Consider the following 14,186-nt stretch of genomic DNA (forward strand, 5'->3'; position numbering starts at 1 on the left):
AATGGGCTTGAAGGGGGCCTCTGCTCAGAAGTGGGTCAGGTCAGCCTCCACTGTGCCTCGTGTCGACTGTCCAATTTCGGGGGTGGGGGACATAGGGCCTGGGGTGTTGGCTACCTACCTGATGAATAGAAGCCTGTCAACATTTCGGTCCCCACTGGCCTTGGGTGCAGGACTAGGTGGCCAATTTGGATGTCTGGCTAAGAAACCAGAACTTTACAGAGGGTGGAGTGGCCAACTGTGAGCTGCGTAGTGACCTCAGACAAATGGGTTTGGGAAGATGAGTTCGTGAAGGAGCCAGTCCCCACCATGGTCATCCTCGTGGGGTCACACCAGCTAGGAGGACAAAGACATCCAGGGAGGAATACAGGGCCACAGGGGAGCAGGCCTCAGGTTACAGGTCCTCCTGCAAAAAGTCAGTGAGCCAGGCCACCTGGCAGGGCAAGGCCTTAGACTGGAGGACACCCCCCATGGCTTCCCCAGTCCTTAGATGTGTCACCACCCCCATCCTGATGGCCCATCTTGGTGGAGGTAAAGGCTGGATCTTTACCTCCTGTCCTCTATCCCCTCTTCCTCCCAGGAGACCAAACCCACCTACCCCTGGGGATATTTCCTACTCGGCTCACCTGTGAGCCTTTTCATACCTTTCTGTCTGTACCTGCCTAGCTCCTCCTTCATTTGTGGGGATCTCTTGGGGAGGCCTCCCCACCTTCCCTGAGCCCCCCAACCCTTCCCTGTGGCTGGGATCCCCCCCACACTTACCTACAGATTCACCCACAGGGTATCCCTGCCGCAGCATCCATCTCCTTTCTTCCATAACAGCCTTAGATTTTGTGGTGGCGACCAAGGAGCTTTCTCAGTGCAGCTACATCACCCCCCACCCCTGATTCCCAGAGGCCGGGGACACAGTGTAGAGGGGTAGAGGCTGGGCAGGGTTCAGAGCCTTGGAGTTGGGAGGGGAAGGAGGAGGGGCAAGGGAGGGGAGGCAGAGGAAAGGGGAGAGGGGAGGAGGGGGAGAGGAGAGGAGGAGAGGGAGAAGGCCAGAAGTCAGGCGGGTGGCAGCGGAAGTTTTCACTTACTCTTGGCTCCCTGTCTTTGCACCCGCTGTTCCCCGTTAGAGAATTTCTCTTCCATCCCCTCCTTGCCACCCCTAACTCCTACTCAAACTTCCGGCAGCCTTTCCTTTCCCCCTGCCAAGGGCTGCCAGACACCCAACCATATAAAACTCTCAGCAAAACAGCTCTTTTGACTTTCCCATCACCCGTCTTCATGGCCTTGAATTTGGCAGTGGATTCTTCAACATGACACATACTCATGGGCAACAAAGAAAAAAATCGATGAACTTGGACTTGATCAAAAGGAAAAACTTGAGCGCATCAAAGGACACCATCAGGAAAGTGAAGAGTAAGGCAACAGAGTGGGAGAAAGTACTTGCAAAGCCTGTAGGGGAGATGAGTAAGGTCTAGTGCCCAGAATATATAAAGAATCCTTACAACTCTTACAACAAAGAAAAAAATAATAGTAAAGGAATTCTTATAACTCAGCAACCAAAAGACAGTCACCCCAACTAAAAAGGTGGGCAGAACGCAGCTGTGGCATAGGTCGCAGATGCTGCTCAGACTCAATCCCTGGTCTGGGAACTTCCATATGCTGCGGGTGCGGCCAAAAAAAGAAAAAAGATTTAAATAGACATGGCCCCAAAGATAAATGATATGGGAGCCCCATGAGCCCGTGAGGAGCAGCTGGACGGGTCCCCGACACCTGGAGTTGGATCGAAGGAGGGGGCGGGGCGCGGGGGATCAGCCTCCACACAGGGGGCGGGGCCTGCCTGGGATGCTTAAACTGAAGGTGCGCCGTCTCCAGCTTTCACCCCACATTAAAGTGCAGGAAGTGGCTCCAGAGTGAGAGGAATGGGATCCTAGTGACTCCCTCTCTCCCCTCTGCCCCACCCCACTCGTCCCCTGCCCCGGGGGCTCCCCTCCAAAGGGGAGGCAGGAAGCCAGGCACAGGTGCAGGGAAGCTGGGGAAGCCGCCTGCCTACCTACCAAAGAGGAAGCCCCTCCCCTGCCCTCCTCCCCACCCTGCGTCTCCCCTCCCCTCCCCCACCCCCAGCCCAGCTCCTCATTAAAAGGGAGGGACCATTTTCCTGACGCCTGTGTCCCCTGCCTGCAGGCCCTGCTGCTCTGTGCTGGCCCCTGAGGTCAGGCCCCTGAGGTTCTGGGAGCTTCTCAGACTCCTCCCTTTTGAAGTTCCGGGTTCACAATGGGGCCAGTATGGGTGAGGGTGGGGAAGGGGTTTCCCCAGCATCCAGCAGTGACCCAGGGAGACTAGGTGCTGGGTGCCCCTGGGGGAGGGGGTACTCCTCCTCTCTGTGCATTTTAGGGTGTACTTAACTCCAGAAAACGGCAGGGCCCTCAGACATCACTTATGGTGGGTGGACATGTACTAATCAACACCTACTGTGGTTAACACCCACCCTCATTCACAGCGGCAAGATTCCCAGCAGCTCAAAGTGGAGACAAACCATATGTCCATCGGCTGAAAAATGTATAAGCAGAACACGGTGTGTCCACACACGGGAGCATCACTCAGCCAGGAAAAGGAGAGAAGCACCAACACTCTCTACCACGTGGACGGACCTGGAGCCCATGATGCTCAGCGAGAGAAGCAGACACAGAAGGACACACAGGGTGGGATTCCATGGATGGGAAACGTCCAGAACAGGCACAGCCACGGACACCAATAGTGGGTTCCTGGTTGCAGGGGCTGGGGGAGGGGAGAGGGGTGATGCTAATAGGGACAGGATTTCCTTTTGGGGTGATGAGAATGTTCTAAGATTAGATAGTGGTGATGTTTGCACAACACTGTGAATCTCCTGAAAACCCATGAACTGCACACTTTAAGTGGGGGAACTGCATGGTATGTGAATTATATCTCAATAAAGCTGTTGTATTAAAAACAAACCACCCTCTCTCACTGGGTCTCACACTTCCTACCTTGCTGGGCTGTGTTCTTGACATCCCCAGGGTAACTCCCCTGTCCAGTCCCGGGAGTCTTTTAACAAGCCATGAGCAGGGTGCTGGAACGAGGTGAATGGGCCCAGCTCCTGCCCTTAAGTGGCCCTCAGCCAGGCTCAGAAAGCAGTGGCTCTGTGGCCCAGACTGTGGACCCCACCCTTCAAGGAGAATAGAGACAGGCAAGCATGCTGGAAAGCAAGCAGAGCAGCTGGGCCTCTAGCCCCAGTATGCCAGACCATGAGCCCCAAGCTATAGCAGGTGGCCTTGGGGGACACTGCCCCCCTCCAACTCCAGGCCCAGCCCAACTCGGGCCACATGGAGCCTCCTTCCTGGTGGTTTCTGGGCCAAGGCAGCCGACATGACATCCTGTTCTGCTTTGGACCTTGCTCCGCCCCCTCCCAAAGGGGACCTTGTGGGACTGCCCTTGACATTCGCTGGCCCTGGTCAGTGGTCAGCAGGGCTTTGTTCTTGCCAGAACCCTGTGAGGTGGACCTCAACTTTCATGGCAGAAAGTGGGGTGGGGAGGGCAGGGAAAAGAGCCCAGGACAAGGAGGTGGCTTGCCCTGCCCAAGGTCAGGCGGAGGAAACTTGCCCTTGACCCCTTGCCCCCTTGCCCTTGGCTCTGAGAAGCCACAGGCCAGAGGAAGTTCAGGAGAGGGAGAGGCATGTGGTGACCCTGAGGACAGGGTGGAGGCTGACCCTTCACCTAACACGGCCGCCCTCCCTCTCTCCCTCTCTTTACTTCTCTGTCTCTCTCTGTCCCTCTTCTTTCTCTCCCTGAAAGTGAAACCGGTGACACCGAAGTGAAACTGAAGCTACCGCCTCGCTGCGGCCGCCAAGCCAGCCCAGGGAGAGAGAGGGTGAGCGGGTGACTCCTCCGGCCGGCGGCCCACGTGGCAGGCCGGGAGAGAGAGGGAGGAGTCGCTCCTTAAATTGCGGTGATTTTAAAAAAAGAAAGATCCGAGGGGGAGGTCTGGCCAACCAGAGATGCTGCCACGTTCTCCTCTCCTGCTCCTCCATCACCTTGCTGGCTGTGAACCCCTCTGCTCTGCAGGCTCCCCAGGGGGAGCCATCTTGGGGAAGGCCCTTGGGGCAGGGGGCGGGGGGTGACAACAGGACTGGTCTGGTTCCACTTGGGGTCCCTGGGGTGACGCTGATCCACAGGGACCTGTCTGCGTCTCCACTGAGCATCCAGCCTCAGGCGCTTGACACAGATGGAAAGCCAAGCCCCCCCCCCCGCCCCAGCGTGGAGTCAGGCTGCCTGGAGCAGTGCAGGGGGGACAGCAAGGAGGAAGCTTTGCTGGAGGAGTGGGGAGGAGGAGGGCAGCGGGATGGCTCCAGTGCTGAGACTGGGCCACTGGTCAGGCGGAGGCCGCCAGGCAGTGGTTTTCTGTCTTTGCAGAGCTCAGAGAGGGAGAAGCAAGAAAACAAGCTAGACCCAGGCCTGAGCTTCTCCCCCTGGGAGCTGTGGACTTTTGGGACCAGTCATTCTCTGGGGTGGGGCTGTCCTGGGCACTGTGGGGTGTTGGGCGGCCAACTAGCCCTGGCTTCCACTAGCTCCATGCAAGGAGCACCCCCAGTGGTTGTCCCAAAGGGGTAGGGGAATCACACACCCCCTCCCCTCCTCGCCCCCTCCCCCCACCACACACTGTCCTAAGCAAATTTCTGTACTATGGGGCCCTGCTGTGGAGCAAGTGACAGAGACAGCTTTGGACGCCAAAGGCAGGCAGCCTGCCCCCCAACACCCACCCGGGCTTTAGAGCATTCCTTCAAGGTTCTGAAAGGCCCCTGGGAGCTGTCATCCAGCCTGGATGTGACCAGCCCTCAGGTGGAGAGAGGAGCCAGGGCTGGGCAGAGACTGGGAGTTTCCGGCATAAAGGGCCCATTGCACAGACGGGAATCCTGAGGAGTGAGTGGAGGGAGGGAGGCACAGCAGCACCAGGTCAGCCCTGCCTCTCCCACTTCGGGAGGAGTCTAAGCATCCTCTTAAGTGAGGTGCACTAGCTCCCCCAGATACGCCAGACGATCCCCCGCCCCGCCCTCTGCTAGGCTGCAACAGTGTCTGCTGTTTAGAACACAACATTTCTCCATGTGGCTAGGGGCCCTCGGTGCTCCGTGCAGCTGCTGAAGTATTTCGATACTTGCACACCTGGTTTGGCCACCCCGGGGTGTGCTGGTTAAACGTTAGCTCTGCCCGAGAGCACGTCTGGGCGGGGCCCGGGGACCTGGGAGGAGCTGGGTGGGAGGAGGCGTCAGCCCGCGGAACCTGAGGGGCTTCCGGCGGCTCACCTGGCCTGCCCCGCGCCGGGGATCTAGTTCCTGGTTTACCGAGCACCCAGGACCGGGCAACGGCCCTGCCCACAACGCCAGCAATGTGCCTGTGAGTGATCACGGCAAGGTTTGAAGCTTCCAGAAGCCGAGCTGGGAGCAATTTGTCTCTGTAGTTGTGGCTGGTGGCTCTGACATTCTTTTCTTTCAAATGTCATCACTTGCCAAAATAAAAAGGCTGGGCTCTATTAGGTTGGACCCCAAAATAGTTTCTTTGCTTTTTTTGGTAGTCTATTTTTATTGCAGTAAAATATATGTAAAAGTTACCATCTTAATCATTTTAAAGTGTACAGTTCAGTGGCATTAGGCACATTCACACTGTGCAACCATCACCATCATCCATCTCCAGAACTTTCTCTTCTTGCTAAACTGAAACTCTGTCCCCATTAAACACTCACTCCCCAACTACCTTGCCCAGCCCCTGGCCCCACCATCCACTTCCTGTCTCTGTGGATCTGACTCCTCTAGGGACCTCCTGGGAGTGGAATCAGACAGTGTTTGTCCTGTGTCTAGTTTCTCTCACTGAGCATCATGTCCTCAAGATCCATCCATGGTGCAGCAGATGTCAGAATCTCCTTACTTTTTAAGGCTGAATCATATTCCTCTGTATGGATGGACCACAGTTTGTTTATCCACCATCTGTCGATGGACATTCAGGCTGCTTCCACCTTTTGGCTACTGTGAATAATGCTTCTATGAGCACAAACACTTACACAATTTTAGGAATTGAACTTCGCCCAGCTTCTCTGACTTACGCTTCAGTGCCCTGTCAGCACTTTGACTGAATGAGTCTGGTGGAAGGACCCCCACAAGGCTTCCAGGAGGTTTTCCTTCCTGGCGGATACGTGCTGATTTGTTGCTCTGTGAGCAGTGCATCAGCCATTGACTGAGCCTGGTGCTGTATGCCAGGCAGTGAGAGGAAGCTCAGATAGGACCAAGACCAGGTCTGATGTCCTTCCCTCCCTTGTGAATGCCCCAGAATCAATTCCGCCTTCCACTTATAAGCTATACAGAGGGTTCCTGCAACCCAGGCCTGGCTGTTGGTCTGTCTTTTCTTGTGGGACATGGCTCCCTGTTTCCTTTCATCATCCTGGTCTGGTCCCTTGAATTTTTTTTTTTTTTTTTTTTCTTTTCAGGGCCGCACCTACAACATATGGAGGTTCCCAGGCTAGGGGTCTAATTGGAGCTGTAGCCGCCAGCCTACACCACAGCCGCAGCAACGACAGATGCCAGCCACGTCTGCGACCTACACCACAGCTCACAGCAACGCCAGATCCTTAACCCACTGAGCGAGGCCAGGGATCGAACCCGTCAACTCATGATTCCTAGGCGAATTCGTTAACCACTGAGCCATGACAGGAACTCCTCAAATGGTTTGATTAGACCACTATCTCCCTTGAACTGAGCATTAGACCTCCATTAATGTGACCTGAAATAACATTAGCTTTTTTCAGAATCCTAGCTGCACTACTAATTGCCTGGTTTGCCCATTCCAGCCTTTGGTGGGCAGAATAAGGGATGTCCACGTCTTAATTCCCACAACCTGTGACTATATTCCCTTACATTCCCATACTTGCTGATGGGATTAAGTTAAGGACTTTGAGATGGTAATGACTGGATTCCGGGGGTGAGGGGATGGCATCGAGTGGGAATGTTATCACAAGGGTCTTTGGGGAGTTTCCTCTGTGACATGGCAGAAACGAATCCGACTAGTATCCATGAGGATGCAGATTCGATCCCTGGTCTTCCTCAGTGGGTTAAGGATCTGGTGTTGCCATGAGCTATGGTGTAGGTCACAGACGAGGCTCAGATCTCACTTGCTATGGCTGTGGCCAGCAGCTGCAGCTCTGATTCGACCCCTAGCATGGGAACTTCCTTATGCCATGGGCATGGCCCTAAAAAGCAGAAAAAAAAGGGGGGGGGGAGTCTCTAGGAGTTTCCTTGTGGCACAACCGGTTACAGATCCGGTGTTATCACTGCTATGGCTCAGGTGATTGCTGTGGTGCAGGTTCGATCCCTGGCCCAGGAACTTCTGCATGCTGTGGGAGCAGCCAAAAAATAATAAAATAAAATAAATAAAATGTACTTGTTTGTAACCCACTTTCTAATTACTATAACATGACCATCTCAAAATATTTCCTTCGGATCTCTGAAATCTCTGTGCTAAAGGCTATGGATATTTTTAGGCATTTTCAGTCAAACTTTTCTTTTCCTGGGATTTTAATTTCTGTATGTTTTTTTAAAACAAAAGTATAGTCTACATATGGTAAAACGTATAGATGTTACAACATAGTTGGATGAATTTGACAAATGTATACACCCAGGTAGCCTCAATTTTTGCTCTCTTTTTAAAGGCCATACCTGCAGCATGTGGAAGTTCCCAGACCAGGGGTTGAACCCAGGGCAGAGTGGTGACCTGCACCATAGCTGAAGCAACACTAGATCCTTAACCTGCTGCGCCACAAAGGAACTTCCAATTTTTGTTCTTTTTTTGGTTGTTAAATAATTGTTTTATTTTTGGAAAAATTTTAGATTTGCAGAAAAATCACAAAGATTCCAGAGAGGTTTCCTGTATACCCTTAACCCAGCTCCCCCTAACACTAACGTCATATAGCAACTTGGTTTATTTGTCACAACTAAAGAACTAAGACCGGTAAATCACCACAAACAGAACCTCACACTGTATTCCTGTTGTGGTTCCTAGTCGGATTATTTTATGCTGTGCCACGACAGGAAGTCCCAGCATCCTAGCATCTTTATTAAAAGCCTCTGGTGAGGTAGTTCCCGCCGTGGCTCAGCGGAAACGAATCTGACTAGCATTGATGAGGACGGAGGTTCCATCCCTGGCCTCATTCAGTGGGTTAAGGATCTGGTGATGCTGTGAGCTGTGGTGTCAGTCACAGACGTGGCTCAGATCTGGCATTGTTTTGGCTGTGGTGTAAGCTAGCAGCTACAGCTCTGATTCAACCCATAGCCTGGGAACCTCCATATGCCACAGGTGCCACCCTAAAAAGCCAAAAAAAAGTCACTGGTGAAAAAGATTGGATAGACAGACGATGGATAGATAAAGTTTAGATATGTGTATAGATGTATATATAAACATATACACATATGTAGGACATGTTTAAGTCCTAACTTCCAGTACTTTAGAAGCTGTCTTTATTTGCAAATAAGTATGCTGAAGATGTAACTAGTTAACACAAGGTCATGCTGGAGCAGAGTGGGCCCCTAATCCAATATGACTTCTGTCCTTATAAGAAGGGACATTTGGGAGTTCCTGCTGTGGCACAGAGGGTTAGGGATCTGGCATTGTCTCTGCAGTGGCTTGAATTGCTGGTGAGGCAAGGATTCTATCCCTGGCCCGGGAACTCCCATATGCTGCAGACAGGAAAAAAAGAAAGAGGAAGACATTTGGACACAGAGACATACGTGCACAGAGGTAAGGTGAAGGGATCTGGGGGAAGTCATGAAAGCCTGAGGCTATTGGAAGGAAGCCCTGAGAAAGGCCTGGGATGGATCATTCTCCAGAGCCTTTGGAGGGAGAATGGCCCTGTGGATACCTTGACTTTAGACTTCTGGACCACACAACTGAATGGGAATACACTTCTGCAGTTACCAGCACCCAGTTTGTGGTACGCTAGTACAGCAGCCCTAGGAAACTAATTTATATAGATATTTCATAGGGTTCTTATAGGAGGGAGAGAGGAGGGTCAGGGTCAGAGAGAGAGGAGAGGATGTTAAGCTGCTGGGTTTGAAGATGGAAGAAGCAGGTCAAGAGTCTTTAAAAATTAAGTATAGGAGTTCCCATTGTGGCTCAGAGGGTTAAGAACCCGAAATAGTGTCCGTGAGGATATGGGTTCTATCCCTGGCCTCATTCACTGGGTTAAAGATCCTGCATTGCTGCACACTGTGGTGTAGGTTGAAGACGTGGCTCGGATCTGGAGTTGCCATGGCTGTGGTGTAGGCTGAAGCTCCAATTCACACCCTAGCCTGGGAACTTCCATGTGCCACAGGTGCAGCTGTAAAAATAAAAAAAAAAAAGTATATATTCTACTGTATAGTCCAGGGAATTCTATCCAGTCTCTTGGGGTAGGACATGATGGAAGACCATGAGAGAAAACAAATGTGTATATATATGTATGATTGGATCACTTTGCCATACAGCGAAAATTGGCACAACATTGTAAATCAACTATACTTTAAGAAGTTCAAAAAGGGTATATATACATATCATTTATATATAGTTACATAAAATTAATATTAAAAAATAAATGATTAGGAGTTCCTGCTGCGGCACAGTGGGTTAAGGATCCAGCTGGAGGGAGTTCCCGTTGTGGCTCAGTGGTAATAAATCCGAATAGTATTCATGAGGATTCGGGTTCCATCCCTGGCCTCACTCAGTGGGTTAAGAATCCGGCATTGCCATGAGCTGTGGTATAGGTCACAGATGCAGCTTGGATACCTTGTTGCTGTGGCTGTGGTGTAGGATGGCAGCTATGAAAAAAAGCAAAAAAACCAAAGGATCCAGCTGGAGCTGTGGTGTGGATAGCAGCTCAGGAACTCGCATATGCCTCAGGTGTGGCCAAAAAAGAAAATATAAGTAAATAAATACAGAAATACTGAAATAAATAAATAAGTAAATAAATGTTTATGTGCAGTCTAGGACATGCCATATTTACTGTGCTGTATTTGCTAATCAACGTCCCTTAGGAATTTTTCTTGCAAACTCTCATTTACTACCCAGGCCACAATTTGCTGGAGTCCAGGTAACCCTCTGACTGCCATTCTGTATTATTTTGTCCAACAGGCATATGAAGATTCCCCATGCCGTGACTTGTCTCTAGGGAGCCCACACGGGTTCCTGATGCTCACTCTTTTTCTTGTCAGAAGGTTTAGAGATAAATTTTCATTCCTTTTTTTTTTTTTTTTTTCCTGCACTCACAGCAAGCAGAAATTCCTGGGCCAGGGATTGAACTCAAGCCACAGCAGTGACAATGCCTAAACCTTAACCCACTGAGCCACCAGGAAACTCCCAAATTTTAATTCTTTTGAAAGGAAAAAAATTTTACTTTTTTTTTTTTTTTTTCTTTTTAGGGCTGTACCTGCTACATAGGGAAGTTCCCAGGCTAGGGGTCGAATCAGAGCTACAGCTACTGGCCTAGCCACAGCCACTGCAACACAGGATCCAAGCAGCATCTTTGACCTACACCACAGCTCACAGCAATGCAGGATCCTTTACTCTCTAAGCAGGGCCAAGGATCGAACCTTTGTCCTCATGGATACTAGTCAGGTTCCTTACCACTGAGCCACAACAGGAACTCCAAAATTTTACTCTTAAATGACCACACTTCATACTAATGGGATGTGCAAAGTCATTAAGCACCACACAAGTTCCCAGACTTTGGAATAAGATGAAGCAGTGCCACCTTCATATCCTGTTCCAGGTCGACTTTCCTTTTTAACTTTTTTTTTTTTTTGGCAGTGCCCACAGCATGTAGAAGTTCAGGGCCAGGGTTTGCAACCACACCACAGCTGTAACCAGAGCCATGGGAGTGACAATGCTGGATCCTTAACTCACTGACCCACCAGGGAACTCCATCATTTTCAACTTAAAAAATTTTGGGAGGAGCTCCCTGGTGGCCTAGCAGTCAAGGACTCTGCATTGTCACTGCTGTGGCTCATTGTCACTGCTGTGGTGTGGGTTTGGTCCCTGGCCTGGAAACTTCCACATGCCTTGGGTGCAGCCAAAAAAAATTTTTTTTTGGTAACATATATATGACATAAAATTTGCCATCTTAACCATTTTTAACAGTACATTTTAACCATATTTATTTTTATTTATCTATTTTTTTTTTTGTGTTTTGTCATTTTAGGGCCACACCTGCAGCATATGGACATTCCCAGGCTTGGGGTCTAATGGGAGCTATTGCTGCCAGCCCACACTGGAGCCACAGCAACACCAGATCCGAGCCTTGTCTGCAACCCACACCACAGCTCATGGCAATGCCGGATCCTTAACCCACTGAGCGAGGCCAGGGATAGAACCTGCAACCTCATGGTTCCCAGTGGGATTCATTTCCTCTGTGCCACAACAGGAACTCCCATTTTAACCATTTTTAACTGTACATTGTTGTGCAACCATCCCCACCATCCATCTCCAGAACTCTCTCATCTTCTCAAACTGAAATTCTGTTGCCATGAAACACTGACTCCTTCTCCTCCTCCCACGCCCCTGGCCCTACCATCTACTTCCTGTTTCTGTGGATTTGACTCCTATAAGGATCTCTTACAGGAGTTCCCACTGCGGCACAGTGGGTAAAGAATATGACTGTGGGAGTTCCCGTCGTGGCGCAATGGTTGACGAATCCGACTAGGAACCATGAGGTTGCGGGTTCGGTCCCTGCCCTTGCTCAGTGGGTTAAGGATCCGGCGTTGCCGTGAGCTGTGGTGTAGGTTGCAGATGTGGCTCGGATCCCGCGTTGCTGTGGCTCTGACGTAGGCTGGTGGCTGCAGCTCCGATTAGACCCCTAGCCTGGGAACCTCCATATGCCGCGGGAGCGGCCCAAGAAATAGCAACAACAACAACAACAAAAAAGAATATGACTGTGGAGGCTCTAGCCACTGTGAAGGTGTGGGTTCAAACCCCAGCCCAGCACAGTGGGTTAAAAGGATCCAGCCTCACTGCAGCATATATATGGCTTGAATTCAATCTCTGGCCTGCAAACCTTCATATGCTGCTGGTGCAGCCATTAAAAGAAAAAAGATCTCACATAAGCGGAATTAGACAATATTTGTCTTCTGTGTCTCATTTATTTTCACTGCACATCATGTCCTCAAGTTTCATCCAGGTTGTAGTAAGTGTCAATATTTCCTTCCTTTCAGTTAATTAATTAATTAATGTATTTATTTGGCAGACAAGGCTGTGGTGTAGGCCGGCGGCTACATCTCTGTTTAGACCCCTAGCCTGGGAACCTCCATATGCCACGGGAGTGGCCCTAGAAAAGGCAAAAAGACAAAAATAAATAAATAAATAAATAAAAATTGAGAAGTTGGAGTTCTCTTGTGGCACAGTGGGTTGAGGGTCCAGTGTTGTCACTGCAGCAGCTTGGGTCACTGCTGTGCCATGGGTTCCATCCCTGGCCTGGGAACTTCCACATGCTGCAAGCACAGCCATAAATAATAAATAAGTAAATAAATAAATGAAATAAAAGTTGAAATGTCATTCACATACCAGAATATTCACTTTTTTTTTTTGTCTTTTTGCTATTTCTTTGGGCCGCTCCCGTGGCATATGGAGGTTCCCAGGCTAGGGGTCGAATCGGAGCTGTAGCCACTGGCCTACGTCAGAGCCACAGCAACGCGGGATCCGAGCCGCGTCTGCAACCTACACCACAGCTCATGGCAACGCCGAATCGTTAACCCACTGAGCAAGGGCAGGGACCGAACCTGCAACCTCATGGTTCCTAGTCGGATTCATTAACCACTTCGCCACGACGGGAACTCCCAAAATATTCACTCTTTATAATAAGTGCAATTCAGTGGTTTTCGGTATATATATATATATATATATATATATATATATATATATATATTTTTTTTTTTTTTTTTTTTTTTTTTTTTTTTTGCTTTTTAGGGCCAAACCAGTGATATATAGAAGTTCCCAGGCTAGGGGTCTAATCGGAGCTGTTGCCACTGGCCTACACCACAGCCACAGCAATGCAGGATCCAAGCCACATCTGCAACCTACACCATAGCTCACAGCAATGCCAGATCCTTAACCCACTGAGCGAGGCCAGGGATCGAACCTGCCTCCTCATAGTTACTAGTCAGATTTGTTTCCGCTGAGCCACAATAGGAACCCCGCTCTCATGACAATTTAAATAAAAGAACTAGCCCCTCAACAAAGCTGAACATTGTCTGATTCTATGGGGTCTCTTGTCTTTTGCTGTCTTTGGGTTATTTTACAACTACGTACATTGTAGAAAACTGATATTTAGGGCAGTGATTCTTGACCACAGAAATACAAATTAAGTGTATAGTCGTGTTTTTTTTTTTCTGTTTATAAATTCATTACACTCCAATGTTCATTGCAGCACTATTTACAATAGCCGAGACATGGAAACAACCTAAATGTCCATCGACAGAGGAGTGCATCCAGAAGATGTGGTACATATACACAATGGAATATTACTCAGCCATCAAAAGAACGAAATACCAGCATTTTTAGCAACATGGATGGACCTAGAAACTATCATGATAAGTGAAGTCAGCCATACAATGAGACACCAACATCAAATGCTTTCACTGACATGTGGAATCTGAAAAAAGGACAGACGGAACTTCTTTGTAGAACAGATGCTGACTCACAGACATTGAAAAACTTATGGTCTCCGGAGGAGACAGTTTGGGGGATGGGGGGATATGCTTGGGCTGTGGTATGGAAATCCTGTGAAATCAGATTGTTATGATCATTATACAACTACAGATGTGATAAATTCATTTGAGTAATAAAAAAAACAAATAAAATAAATTCATTACATTATTTCTCATCTGTCTCTACATGACTGTTTGGATTTTCCTTTGAACCTGTTGTAACACCTCACTGCTTCCCTTATTAATTAATGAGAAAAATAAAAAATCTTTTGACACATATTCATTAAAAAAATAATACTGCTTGGGGAGTTCTCACTGTTGCACAACAGGATAGGTGGTCTCCGCAGCACTGGGACACAGGTTCAAGTCCCTGCCTGGCACAGTGGGTTAAAGGACCCAGCATTGCCTCAGCTGAAGTGTAGGTCACAACTGCAGCTTGCAACTTCAGCTGGGATCTGATCCTTAGCCAGG

General features: G+C 49.5%; 1 long non-coding RNA gene across 1 annotated transcript; it reads left to right on the forward strand.

The window, feature by feature from the left end:
- Positions 1–3,746: 3,746 nt before the first annotated feature.
- On the forward strand, positions 3,747–13,891 carry LOC146405529 (uncharacterized). The gene is made up of 3 exons (XR_014836639.1): positions 3,747–3,874; positions 8,664–8,781; positions 13,436–13,891. It is a non-coding gene; the product is annotated as an uncharacterized LOC146405529 (long non-coding RNA).
- Positions 13,892–14,186: the final 295 nt, after the last annotated feature.

The sequence above is a fragment of the Sus scrofa genome, chromosome 2, assembly GCF_054392235.1.
Source record: "Sus scrofa isolate SSC_HxYL_T2T_F1_AM1 chromosome 2, Sscrofa_HxYL_maternal_Yorkshire_Landrace_v2.0, whole genome shotgun sequence".
In the NCBI taxonomy this organism is placed as follows: domain Eukaryota; kingdom Metazoa; phylum Chordata; class Mammalia; order Artiodactyla; family Suidae; genus Sus; species Sus scrofa.